Source organism: Anabrus simplex, chromosome 14, assembly GCF_040414725.1.
Source record: "Anabrus simplex isolate iqAnaSimp1 chromosome 14, ASM4041472v1, whole genome shotgun sequence".
Taxonomy (NCBI): domain Eukaryota; kingdom Metazoa; phylum Arthropoda; class Insecta; order Orthoptera; family Tettigoniidae; genus Anabrus; species Anabrus simplex.
In genome coordinates, this window is record NC_090278.1 from 43,401,096 (window position 1) to 43,414,665 (window position 13,570).

Sequence of the window (13,570 nt, forward strand, 5' to 3'; positions counted from 1 at the left end):
AGCAGTATTCGACACACGGCTGAAGGCCTAAGTCATAGCCGAAGCATTAAATGCGGCATTCACACCGAATGATGACCCTTCGGACCCCGAATTCACACGGCGAACAGAAGCAAAAGTGGAGGAATTTCTTAACATCGTACCAAGGTCAGACATTAAAAAGACAAATGTACACAAAATAAAATGGATCATCAATCACCTCAACCACAAAATGCCGCCGGGCCAGACAACATCATGAACATAATATTCAAGAAGGTAAGCAACAAAGCCCTCACAATAATCACCAACATATTCAATGCCATGCTTAAGTTGCAATACTTCCCAGAACAATGGAAATTAGCGAAAATCATAGTATTTGGGAAGCCAGGGAAAGATAAATTGGATCCCAACAACTATCGACCCATAAGCCTGCAGTAGTATAATGGGAGAGTTCAGCCGCCTCCTCCTCCTCCGGCTCCCAGGGGGCCTGCTCCTCCTCCCGAGGGGCCTTCAAATGGGCCCACTCCTCCTCCTCCTCCTCCCGGGAGCCTACCCAGGGGTCTACTACACCTCCCGCGGGAAATTTTGAATTGGTAAACAAAGCCACGTGCTTTTTTGACAACCACGTGCTTTTTGACAGACAACAACGCATCGCTAACCTCACTACTGCCATCTTGACGGGCCTAAACCCCAGTGCTACCAACTTAACCTAACTAACGCGAGATTTGAATCGGTAAACAAATCCACGTGCTTTTTGACAGCAACGTGCCTTTTGACAGACAACAACGTACCGCTGACCTCAGTGCTGCCATCTTGACGGGCCTAAACCTTAGTGCTACCAACTTAACCTTACTAGCGTGAGATTTGAATCGGTAAACAAAGCCACGTGCTTTTTGACAGCCACGTGCTTTTTGACAGACAACAAAGTATCGCAAACCTCAGTGCTGCCATCTTGACGGGCCTAAACCTTAATGCTACCAACTTAACCTTACTAGCGCGAGATTTGAATCGGTAAACAAATCCACGTGCTTTTTCTTGACAGCTGTCATCCGCCATCTTTAATCAAGAGAGCACCGTGCTGCCCTCTTTAGCTACATATCTTTGAAATTCGGTGACAGATAATTTGAAAAATGCTTCTTGATAGCAGCCATCTTTAATCGACAGAGCAACGTGCTGCACTCTGGTGGCAGGCAATTCCACGTGACAGCAGCCGTCTTTAATCAAGAGAGCACAGTGCTGCACTCTTTAGTTGAAATGCGGTGGCGGCAATTTGAAAACTTCTACGTGATCTTGTTTGAAACAAAGCCACGTGCTTTTTTAACAGCTACCATCCGCCATCTTTAATCAAGGGAGCACCGTGCTGCACTCTTTAGTTGAAATGTGGTGGCGACAATTTGAAAAATTCTACTCGCACTTGTTTGGAAACAAACCTAGTGCTTTTTAACAGCTGTCATCCGCCTTCTTTAATCAACAGAGCACCGTGCTGCCCTCTTTAGCTACAAACCTTTAACATGTGGTGGCGGACAATTTGAAAAAAATTTGACAGCAGCCATCTTTAATCAACAGAGCACCGTGCTGCTATCTTTATCATAGTAGTAGACAATTTCTACGCCACAGCGGTCATCCGCATCTTGCATCGCAAACCTCAGTGCCGCACTCTTCAGCTACTACCTTTGAAATATGGTGGTGGATAATTTTTTTAAAAATTCTACAGCAACCATCTCTCGACGCTAATTGCACAAGATGGTGGCTATACATGACTCCTTAAGGTTGTTTACGCAAGATGGCTGCTATAGATAGGTTCTTATGAAACACCCTTGGGATGCTTGCGCAAGATGGCGGCTATACATGGCTCCTTATGAGACGCCCCAGGGATGCTTGCTCAAGATGGCGACTGCTCTTATGAGACGGCTTAAGGGTCCTTGCACAAGATGGTTTGAGACACCCTGAGGATGCTTGCGCAAGATGGCGGACATAAGATGGCGGCTATACAGGGCGCTTGTACAAGTTGGCTGCTGCTCTTATGAAGAAAATTAGCTTAGAGGCTAACGCGCGTTGCTAGTTCGATTCATTAAATTTGGGGCTTAAATGCAAAATGTTAAATATCTCGAAAACGGTGCATCGTAGAGCAAAACGGACAAAATTTTTCTGCCTAATACGTGGGCTCGCAGTATGAGGAACATGATAGAATAAGAAAAACATAGTCTAATGATGAGATCATCGGTTCGGTTCCTACTTAGGCCCTTTGGCATTTGCACTCTTTTAGCTTGTATTGAAGCAGGTTTTTGTAATATGATCAGGTCTAGCTATGGTAGAGAGTATAACGTGCCGTGCTGGTTCGATTCATTTAATTTGGGGCATAAATGCAAAATGTTAAATATCTCGAAAACGGTGCATCGTAGAGCAAAACGGACAACATTTTGCTGCCCAATATCCAGGTTCGCAGTATCAGGAACATGATAGCATAAGAAAAACATAGTCTAATGATGAGATCAACGGTTCGATTCCTACATAGGCCTTTTGGCATTTGCTCTGTTTTAGCTTGTACTGAAGCAAGTTTTTGTAACATGATCAGGTCTAGCTATGGTAGAGAGTATAACGTGCCGTGCTGGTTCGATTCATTAAATTTTGGGCTTAAATGCAAAAGGTAAAATATCTCGAAAACGGTGCATCGTGGAGCAAAACGGACAAAATGTGTCTGCCCAATACCCAGGTTCGCATTATGAGGAACATGATAGCATAAGAAACACATAGTCTAATGATGAGATCAACGGTTCGATTCCTACTTAGGCCCTTTGACATTGACGGCTATCTAATTCTACAAGATGGCGGCTATACATAGCTTCTTATGAGGCAGCTTAAGGGTGCTTGCACAAGATGGCTTGAGATCCCCTAGGGATGCTTACGCAAGATGGCGGTCACAAAATGGTGACTATACATAGCTCCTTATGAGACAGCCTAGGGGTGCTCGCACAAGATGGCGGCTACTCTTATGAAGAAGGCTAGCTTAGAGGCTACTGCGCAAGATGGTGGCTGCTGTTGTGCATGAGGTGGAGAGAAATTGGACAAAGTCTATGTGCTTTTCTGACAAGCTGCTATCATTAATTAACAGAGCACCGTGCTGCCACCTTTAGCTACTTACCTTTGGAATGTGCTAGCAGGCAATTTGTGACAGCTCTCACCTTTAATCAACAGAGCATCGTGCTGCTTTCTTTACAGCACTAAATCTCATACTTTTGAAATGTGGTGGTGGGTAATTAAAAATTCTTCGTGCTTGTTTAACAGCTACCAGCGGTCATCTTTTAACAATAGCGGTTATACATAAGCTGTTAAGGCCTCTTCTTATGTCAAGGCATTGCTTTATCGAACAAGTTTAAACCTGCATCGCGAAGGCAAGAGTGTGCAGCGATAACATCATTATGCATGTTTAGACTTGCAGATGATAAAAGAAACATAACAAGACTAGAATCAAACGCTGTACTCGATACAACATGTGTTTAGAACATTGCTTTATGTGTTCAGAACACTAAATAAATGATCAAGACAAGAATAGAACACTGTACTCGATACAACATGTGTTTCGGACATGTTAGGGGATACCTGAAGATCAGATTACAAAAGAAGTGATTGAAACATAACAAGACTAGGATCGAATACTGTACTCGATGTCGCTAATTTCAACATGTGATCAGAACATTGATTGATATGTTCAGAACACAAAATAAGTGATCAAGACTAGAATCGAGCCCTGTACTCGATACAACATGTGTTTAGAACATGTTAGGGGGTACGTTTGTTCTAAGAAGATCAGATTGAAACATAAAAAGACTAGAATCGAACACTGTAATGGATGTTGTTAACTTCAACATACGATCAGAACATTTTTTGGTGTGTTCAGAGCAAAAGTACAATTTCAATGATTTGCCTAGTGTAAAAATAAAAAAAACCACTGTGCACATACTGTGGAGCCAACTCGCTCGGTAAACGATACAGCAAAAGTACAACTTCAAATGGTTTGCCTTCTATCATTTGTCTTGTGCGAAAAGCAGTCGAACATGTTATCGCATAAACATGTAACGTGAAATATCAGCTCGGAAACCTATTGTTTCATTCTGTTGGCATGGGTTACAATTATGCAGCTCATGCGGAAAGTAAAATTAAACAGAACACTTAGTGCTATAAGAAATACACCGCTTACATTTAAGTCCCTAGCAGTTGAACAAGTTATCGCATAAACATGTATCATAAAATATCGGTTCAGAAACATATTATTGCTTTAATCTGTTGGCATGGGTTACAAGCATGTAGCTTGTGTAGGAGAGGACTACTATGCAAAATGCTGAACCGAAAAAATAATCGTGATAAGGAATGGAACGCAGGGGATACGTCTTATCAGAAGGGCAAATAGGATGAAAGGACTCTTCCTCCTCCTTATCCTCTACTACCTTACCACGCCCTTATCCTAGAAGGAGTTAGCTGAAGTAGGCACATTTTAACACCCTCATTGATCGCTATCAGCAAGAACGCTTCTACTTTGTTAAGTGTAGCAAATTAATCTTTATTGGTAAATGGTTTTATGTTCAGAACAAGGAATGGAACCTAGGGGTCAGGTCTTATCAGAATTACCTAATAAAATCCCCGAGGTGCAATGAGTTGCGTTTTTCTAACAGAAATCAGTATCTGCTCGATCGTTTTTAGGGTTTGGAACACTGAACTTTTCAAGAAGGCAGCAGTGAGCTTAGCGATTTTCTGTTGTTGGATTTTAAATTCCGCGCTACGACATGCATAAGGTGGCAACCTTGAGGTTTAGCGCCGTAAAGATGGCAGCAGTGAGGTTAGCGGTGTTCTGTTGTTGGATTTTAAATTTCGCGCTACAACATGCATAAGGTGACAGCCTTCAGGTTTAGAGCCGTAAAGGTGGCAACAGTGAAGTTAGCGATGCTCTATTGTCCTTCAAAGTGAGGTTAGGGTCCGTCAAGATGACAGCTGTCAAAAAAGCACGTGGCTTTGTATACCAACAAGTCTTGATCACTTATTTTGTGTTCTGAACACATCAATCAATGTTCTGATCACATGTTGAAGTTAACGATATCGAGTACAGTGTTCGATTCTAGTCTTGTTATGTTTCAATAACTTCTTTTGTAATCTGATCTTCAGGTATCCGCTAACATGTTCGAAACACATGTTGTATCGAGTACAGTGTTCTATTCTAGTCTTGATCACTTATTTAGTGTTCTGAACACATCAAGTACCGAGCTCGATAGCTGCAGTCGCTTAAGTACGGCCAGTATCCAGTAATCGGGAGATAGTGGGTTCGAGCCCCACTGTCGGCAGCCCTGAAGATGGTTTTCCATGGTTTCCCATTTTCACACCAGGCAAATGCCGGGGTTTTACCTTAATTAAGGCCACGGCCGCTTCCTTCAACTTCCTAGGCCTTTCCTATCCCATCGTCGCCAAAAGACCTATCTGTGTCGGTGCGACGTAAAACAAATAGCGAACACATCAAGCAATGTTCTAAACATATGTTGTATCGAGTCCAGCGTTTGATTCTAGTCTTGTTATGTTTCTTTTATCATCTGCAAGTCTAAACATGCATAATGATGTTATCGCTGCACACTCTTGCCTTCGCGATGCAGGTTTAAACTTGTTCGATAAAGCAATGCCTTGACATAAGAAGAGGCCTTAACAGCTTATGTATAACCGCTATTGTTAAAAGATGACCGCTGGTAGCTGTTAAACAAGCACGAAGAATTTTTAATTACCCACCACCACATTTCAAAAGTATGAGATTTAGTGCTGTAAAGAAAGCAGCACGATGCTCTGTTGATTAAAGGTGAGAGCTGTCACAAATTGCCTGCTAGCACATTCCGAAGGTAAGTAGCTAAAGGTGGCAGCACGGTGCTCTGTTAATTGAATATGACCGCTATCAGAAAAGCACGTATAATTCTTCTAATTTCCTGCTACCACGTACTTAAGGTAGTAGCTAAAGGTGGCAGCACGGTGCTCTGTTAATTAACGATAGCAGCTTGTCAAAAAAGCACGTAGAATTTTTCAAATTTTCCTCCACGCATGCATAACAGCAGCCACCATCTTGCGCAGTAGCCTCTAAGCTAGCCTTCTTCATAAGAGTAGCCGCTATCTTGTGCGAGCACCCCTAGGCTGTCTCATAAGGAGCTATGAATAGTCACCATTTTGTGACCGCCATCTTGCGTAAGCATCCCTAGGGGGTCTCAAGCCATCTTGTGCAAGCACCCTTAAGCTGTCTCATAAGAAGCTATGTATAGCCGCCATCTTGTAGAATTAGATAGCCGTCAATGTCAAAGGGCCTAAGTAGGAATCGAACCGTTGATCTCATCATTAGACTATGTTTTTCTTGTGCTATCATGTTACTCATACTGCGAACCTGGGTAGTAGGCATAAACATTTTGTCCGTTTTGCTCTACGATGCACCGTTTTCGAGATATTTAACAATTTGAATTTAAGCCCCAAATTTAATGAATCGAACCAGCACGGCACGTTATACTCTCTACCGTAGCTAGACCTGATCATGTTACAAAAACTTGCTTCAATACAAGCTAAAACAGAGCAAATGCCAAAGGGCCTAAGTAGGAACCGAACCGTTGACCTCATCATTAGACTATGTTTTTCTTATGCTATCATGTTCCTCATACTGCGAACCTGGGTATTGGGCAGATTAATGTTGTCCGTTTTGCTCTACGATGTACCGTTTTCGAGATATTTAACATTTTGCATTTAAGCCCCAAATTTAAAGAATCGAACTAGCATGACACGTTAGCCTCTAAGCTAACTTTCTTCATAAGAGCAGCAGCCATCTTGTACAAGCGCCCTTAAGGCGTCTCATAAGGAACCGTGTATAGCCGCCATCTTATGTCCGCCATCTTGCGCAAGCATCCTTAGGGCGTCTCAAACCATCTTGTGTAAGGACCCTTAAGCCGTCTCATAAGAGCAGTCGCCATCTTGATCAAGCATCCCTGGGGCGTCTCATAATGAGTCATGTATAGCCACCATCTTGTGCAATTAGCGTCGAGAGATGGTTGCTGTAGATTTTTTTAAATTTTCCACCACCATATTTCAAAGGTAGTAGCTGAAGAGTGCAGCACTGAGGTTTGCGATACAAGATGGCGGATGACCGCTGTGGCGTGGAAATTGTCTACTACTACGATAAAGATAGCAGCACGGTGCTCTGTTGATTAAAGATGGCTGCTGTCAAATTTTTTTTTTCAAATTCTCCGCCAGCACATGTTAAAGGTTTGTAGCTAAAGAGCGCAGCACGGTGCTCTGTTGATTGAAGAAGGCGGATGACAGCTGTCGAAAAAGCACGTGGGTTTGTTTCCAAACAAGAGCGAGTAGAATTTTTCAAATTGTCGCCACCACATTTCAACTAAAGAGTGCAGCACGGTGCTCCCTTGATTAAAGATGGCGGATGGTAGCCAATTAGCTTTGTTTTGACAACCGTTAACATGGCTGCCCCTTATCATCTTGCTTCCGCAGGGAGCATTCATGTCAGGCATACAGCCCCTCTATGTTATTCTAGCTCGTTGACGTCACAGCTGTCATCCGCCATCTTGTATCGCAAACCTCAGTGCCGCACTCTTTAGTTGAAATATGGTGGTGGATAATTTAAAAAATTCTACATCAACCATCTCTCGACGCTAACTGCACAAGATGGTGGCTATACATGACTCCTTAAGGGTCCTTACGCAAGATGGCTGCTATACATAGGTCCTTATGAGACGCCCTTGGGATATTGCGCAATATGGCGGCTATACATGGCTCCTTATGAGACGCCTTAAGGGTGCTTGCGCAAGATGACAGTTGCTCTTATAAGACGGCTTAAGGGTGCTTGCACAAGATGGCTTGAGACGCCTTAAGGATGCTTGCGCAAGATGGCGGACACAAGATGGCGGACACAAGATGGCCGCTGCTCTTATGAAGAAAGTTAGCTTAGAGGTTAACGGGTCGTGCTAGTTCGATTCATTAAATTTGGTGCTTAAATGCAAAATGTTAAATATCTCGAAAACGGTGCATCATAGAGCAAAACGGACAAAAGTTTTCTGCCTATTACCCAGGTTCGCATTATGAGGAACATGATAGCATAAGAAAAACATAGTCTAATGATGCGATCAACGGTTCGGTTCCTATTTAGGCCGTTTGGCATTTACTCTGTTTTAGCTTGTACTGAAGCAAGTTTTGTAACATGGTCAGGTCTAGCTATGGAAGAGAGTATAACGTGCCGTGCTGGTTCGATTCATTAAATTTGGGGCTTAAATTCAAAATGTTAAATATCTGGAAAACGGTGCATCGTAGAGCAAAACGGGCAAAAGTTTTCTGCCTAACACCCAAGTTCGCAGTATGAGAAACATGATAGCATAAGAAAAAAGTAGTTTAATGATGAGATCAACGGATCGGTTCCTACTTAGACCCTTTGACATTGATGGCTATCTAACTCTACAAGATGGCGGCTATACATATCTTCTTATGAGACAGCTTAAGGGTTCTTGCACAAGAAGGCTTGAGACGCCCTAGGGATGCTTGTGCAAGATGACGCACACAAAATAGCTGCTATACACAGCTCCTTATGAGACAGCCTAGGGGTGCTCGCACAAGATAACGGCTACTCTTATGAAGAAAGCTAGCTTAGAGGCTACTGCGCAAGATGGCTGCTGCTGTTATGCATACGGTGGAGAGCAATTTGTAATTCCACGTGCTCTTGTTTGGAAACAAAGCCACGTGCTTTTTTGACAGCTACCATCCGCCATCATTAATCAAGAGAGCACCATGCTGCACTCTCTCGTTGAAATGTGGTGGCGGCAATTTGAAAAATTCCACGTGCCCTTGTTTGGAGACAATGCCGCATGCTTATTCGACAGCTACCATCCGCCATCTTTAATCAAGAGGGCACTGTTCTTCACTCTTTAGTTGAAATGTGGTGGCGGCAATTTGAAAAATTCTACTCGCTCTTGTTTGGAAACAAACCCGCGTGCATTTTGACAGCTGTCATCCGCCATCTTTAATCAACAGAGCACCCTGCTGCCCTCTTTAGCTACAAACCTTTAACATGTGGTGGCGGACAATTTGAAATATTCTATATGACAGCAGCCATCTTTAATCAATAAAGCTTCGTGCTGCCCTCTTTAGCTACTTACCTTTGAGGGGGGCAATTTGAAAGAAAATTATATTTGACAAGCTGCCATCTTTAATCAACAGAGCAGCGTGCTGCTATCTTTATCGTAGTAATGGGTAATTTCTACGTAACAGCTGTCATCCGCCATCTTGCATCGCTAACCTTAGTGCTGCCCTCTTTAGCTACTTACCTTTGAGGCGGGCAATTTGAAAAAATCCACGTGCTCTTGTTTGGAAACAAACTTACGTGCTTCCTTGACAGCTGCCATCCGCCATCTTTAATCAACAGAGCACCGTGCTGCTATCTTGCAGGCAATTCCGTCAGCTGTCATCCGCCATCATGCATCGCTTACCTCAGCGCTGCTATCTTCACGGTACTAAACCTTATCGTGGTGGTTGTGGGAAATTTAAAATCTACATGCTTTCTTGACAGCTGTCATCCGCCATCTTTAATCATGAGAGCACCGTGCTGGTATCTTACGGATAATTCCGTCCGCTGTCATCCGCCATCTTTAAACAACAAAGCATCGTGCTGCTGTCTTTAGCCACATACATCCAACATGTGGTGGCGGCAATTTGAAATTCTATCCAGATGCCATCTTTAATCTACTGAGCACCGTTCTGCTATCTCTTTGAATTGTGGTGGCGGATAATTTGAAAAAATTCCGTTAGCTATCATCATCAAACATTAGTACATTCGCGAACCTACCCTCTCATCTACTATCTTGAAGGAGACTATACGACACCTCCACCTCCTCCTCCTCTTCCTCCTCGTCCCCTACCTCCTCCGCCTCCTCCTCCTCTGTCAAGGCATAGCTTTATCGAACACGCATCGCGAAGGCAATAGTGTGCAGTGATAACATTATTGTGCATGTTTAGACTTGCGGATTACAACAGAAACCTAACAAGACTAAAATCGCTGCTAACTTCAACATGTGATTAGAACATTGATTGATGTGTTCAGTGATCAAGACTAGTACCGAACACTGTACAACATGTGTTTAGAACATGTCAGTGGATACCTTTGTTCTAAGAAGATCAGATTGAAAAATAACAAGACTAGAATCGTTGCTGATAACTTTAACATGTGATTAGAACATTGATTGATGTGCTCAGATCACTAAATAAGTGATCAAGACTAGAATCGAACACGGTACTCGATACAACATGCGTTTAGAACATGTCAGGGGATATCTATGTTCTAAGAAAATCAGATTGAACATAACAAGACTAGAATCGATGCCGTTAACTTCAATATGTGATTAGAACATTGATTGATGTATTCAAAACATTACATAAGTCATCAAGACTAGAATCGAACACGGTACTCGATACAACATGTGTTTAGAACATGCCAGGGGATACCTTTGTTCTAAGAAAATCAGATTGAAACATAACAAGACTAGAATCGAACGCTGCACTCGATGTTGTTAACCTCAACATGTGATCAGAACATTAACTGATGTGTTCAAAACACTAAATAAGTGATCAAGACTAGAATCGAACACTGTACTCGATACAACATATGATCAGAACATCGATTGTTGTGTTTACAACATGTCTGGGGTATACCTTCATTCTAAGGGAAAAAATAATAAGACTAGAATTCTGAACACCTTGAGTAAAATAGCGATTGTTATAACCTCCTTTTCCTCTTCCTGCTCTGTTAAGGCATAGCTTTATCGAACATACAACGCGATCATATGAATATCACGTAGCTAACTCGCTCAGTAAACGATATAGCAACACTTCAAATGATTTATCTAGTACGAAAATCATAAAACCATACTGCGTAGCTAACTCGCTTAGTAAACGATATAGCAACACTTCAAATGATTTGCCTTGTATTGTGCAAAAACCATACTGAGCAGCTCACTTGCTCAGTAAACTATATAGCAACACTTCAAATGATTTATCTAGTACGAAAATCATAAAACCATACTGCGTAGCTAACTCGCTTAGTAAACGATATAGCAACAATTCAATGATTTGCCTAGTACGAGGTAGTACGAACACACTATGCACATATCGCGTAGCTAACTCGCTGAGTAAACGATATAGCAACACTTCAATAATTTGCCTAGTACGAAAATAAAAAACCATACTGCGTATCTAACTCGTTCAGTAAACAATATACACATCAAAAACTATACTGCGTAGCTAACTCGCTCACCGTACTGCTAAGACGCTTAGTAATTGCAAATACACTGATATATGTCATGTGAAAATCAAGAAAGCACACTGCGTAGCCAACTCGCTCGGTCACACTGCAAATACATTACAACACGACTAGAACATTGATATACGTTACTCTAAACACACACACTGATAAGAATGTTGCGAGATACTACATTCTTACATCTTTAAAATAATAGGGGGATGAAAAATCATAAATTATTCTTACGCATGTTATCTCCTCCAAGTTGTAGGACTAAATGGACGCAGTACTGTGAGTTTCTGCTATGGCTGGCGAACGGAAGTAGGATGTTATCTCAGCAAATAATACGCATGACCTACACGCAAGTCAGACACAATGATGGATACCGCGATTCAAATCCTAGCAACTGATGCCGTCAGGAAGGGCATCCGGCCAGATCCTTATACACGTTGTCAGGAAGACTGACGATCGCACAGGAAAGGGCTAGCAGCGGCTAGCTACCACGTCTAGCATTTGCTATCTTCAGAGCTGCCGACAATAGGGGTTCGAACCCGCTATCCCCCAAAGTAGTGAGAATGATTGCGGGTACAAGATGTTGATGGTGATTCATCAGTCGGATGGAGGCGATAAGCCTTGTGCAGGCTCTTTCGACAGGAGTTGTAGATGTTTCACTACTTCTATAATGATCTGTCCATTCTTATCCTGTAAAATTCAAATAACGTCATTGAAAAAATAATGTACCCCTCAGTGTTCGTTTGTGAAAGGAGAAGTAAATCACGTTAAGGAAGAGAATCGCCATTTCCTGTTCATGTGTGAGTTAAAATACTCAATATGTGCTCCCAATAATTTCGAAGGGTTGACATTATAAAATATCCAGTTATTAGTTATCCCGGAAGATAGAATAACCCTATGGTAAGTGCAAGCATCACGGTAACCTACATGAAATATGGAGTTTTCCGAAAGTGATGAGGTAGAGTTATTCTGATTAAAGGATTGGGTAAAACCTTCTGATGTAAATCTGAGGTACAAAGAATCAAGGGTTAGTTGTAGGTCGTGGATAAGGCGATCAACCACAGCACGCTCTTCTACACATTTTATCCCCATACCAGAACACTAGGATCTGATTATGGCTTCTTATTATCACGCTTCCGCACTGTTAGTAAGATATTTCGGTATTATTCACAGTAAAATCTTACAATCCCCGTTCGGTTCAGTGTCCGGTCGCCACAGACTGAAGAGTGACGATTTGCCTGCTGTACATCCTTCACCCTTGTCGTACCTCTGCATTCCGCTATTTATCATCTAATATACACAGTTACCACATTGTACTCTATGTGTTCTCTTACCTTGCGATTTCCTTTCAGGTATTTGAATTCAAGCCTGGTGTATTTATCTTCACCCACCCATGTGCTACTTTCATTCGGTATAAATTAAACTCAAAATGTTTTATCTGATACCTTGTCATTTCATCTTAAACTTCCGTGTTTTCGATTACTGTTCAAATGTCTGCCAGGTTCATTTCAAGTATTTGTATTCCTTCTTTATTAGGGTTGAAATTTAAAATTCTTTCTTTCTTTCTTTCTTCTATCTTAACCCGTTTACCCTACGTGGTAGGTTCTTCCCTCGGACTCAACGAGGGATCCCACCTCTACGCCTCACCTGGAGGGTGAGGCTTTGGATCGGGGGATACAACTGGGAAGGATGGCGAGTACCTCGCCCAGGCGGCCTCCCTTCTATACTGAACAGGGGCCTTGGTGTGGGACGGGAAGATAGGATGGTGTAGATAAGGAAGAGGGAAGGAAGCGGCCGTGGTCTTAAGTTATATACCATCCCAGAAACTGCCTGGAGAAGAAGTGGGAAACCACGGAAAACCACTTCCAGGATGGCTGAGGATGGATTCGAAACCCCTTCTACTCAGTTGACGTCCCGATGCTGAGTGGACCCGTTCCAGGCCTCGTACACTTTAAAAATTTCGTGGCCGAGCCGAGAAGCGAAACCGAGCCACCGAGGGTGGCATCTAATCACACAAACCACTACACCACAGAGGCGGACCCAGCAGTACACATGTCCCACCCTTCAGTTGTGATATAAAATCTATCCTCTCTCTTTATTACCTTATGTACTCCGGATTACCTAAAACTAGCAAACGCTTCGGCACTTACATTCGGTACGAAAAATGCCAGGTTGCCGATTCGATCGGCGCCCTCTCTTAAGTGACGTAGTTATGCAGTAAGGCGCTAGATTACGCCATAAATCAAGTAGAAAGAAGGTACAATGTTTGTATGTCATTAG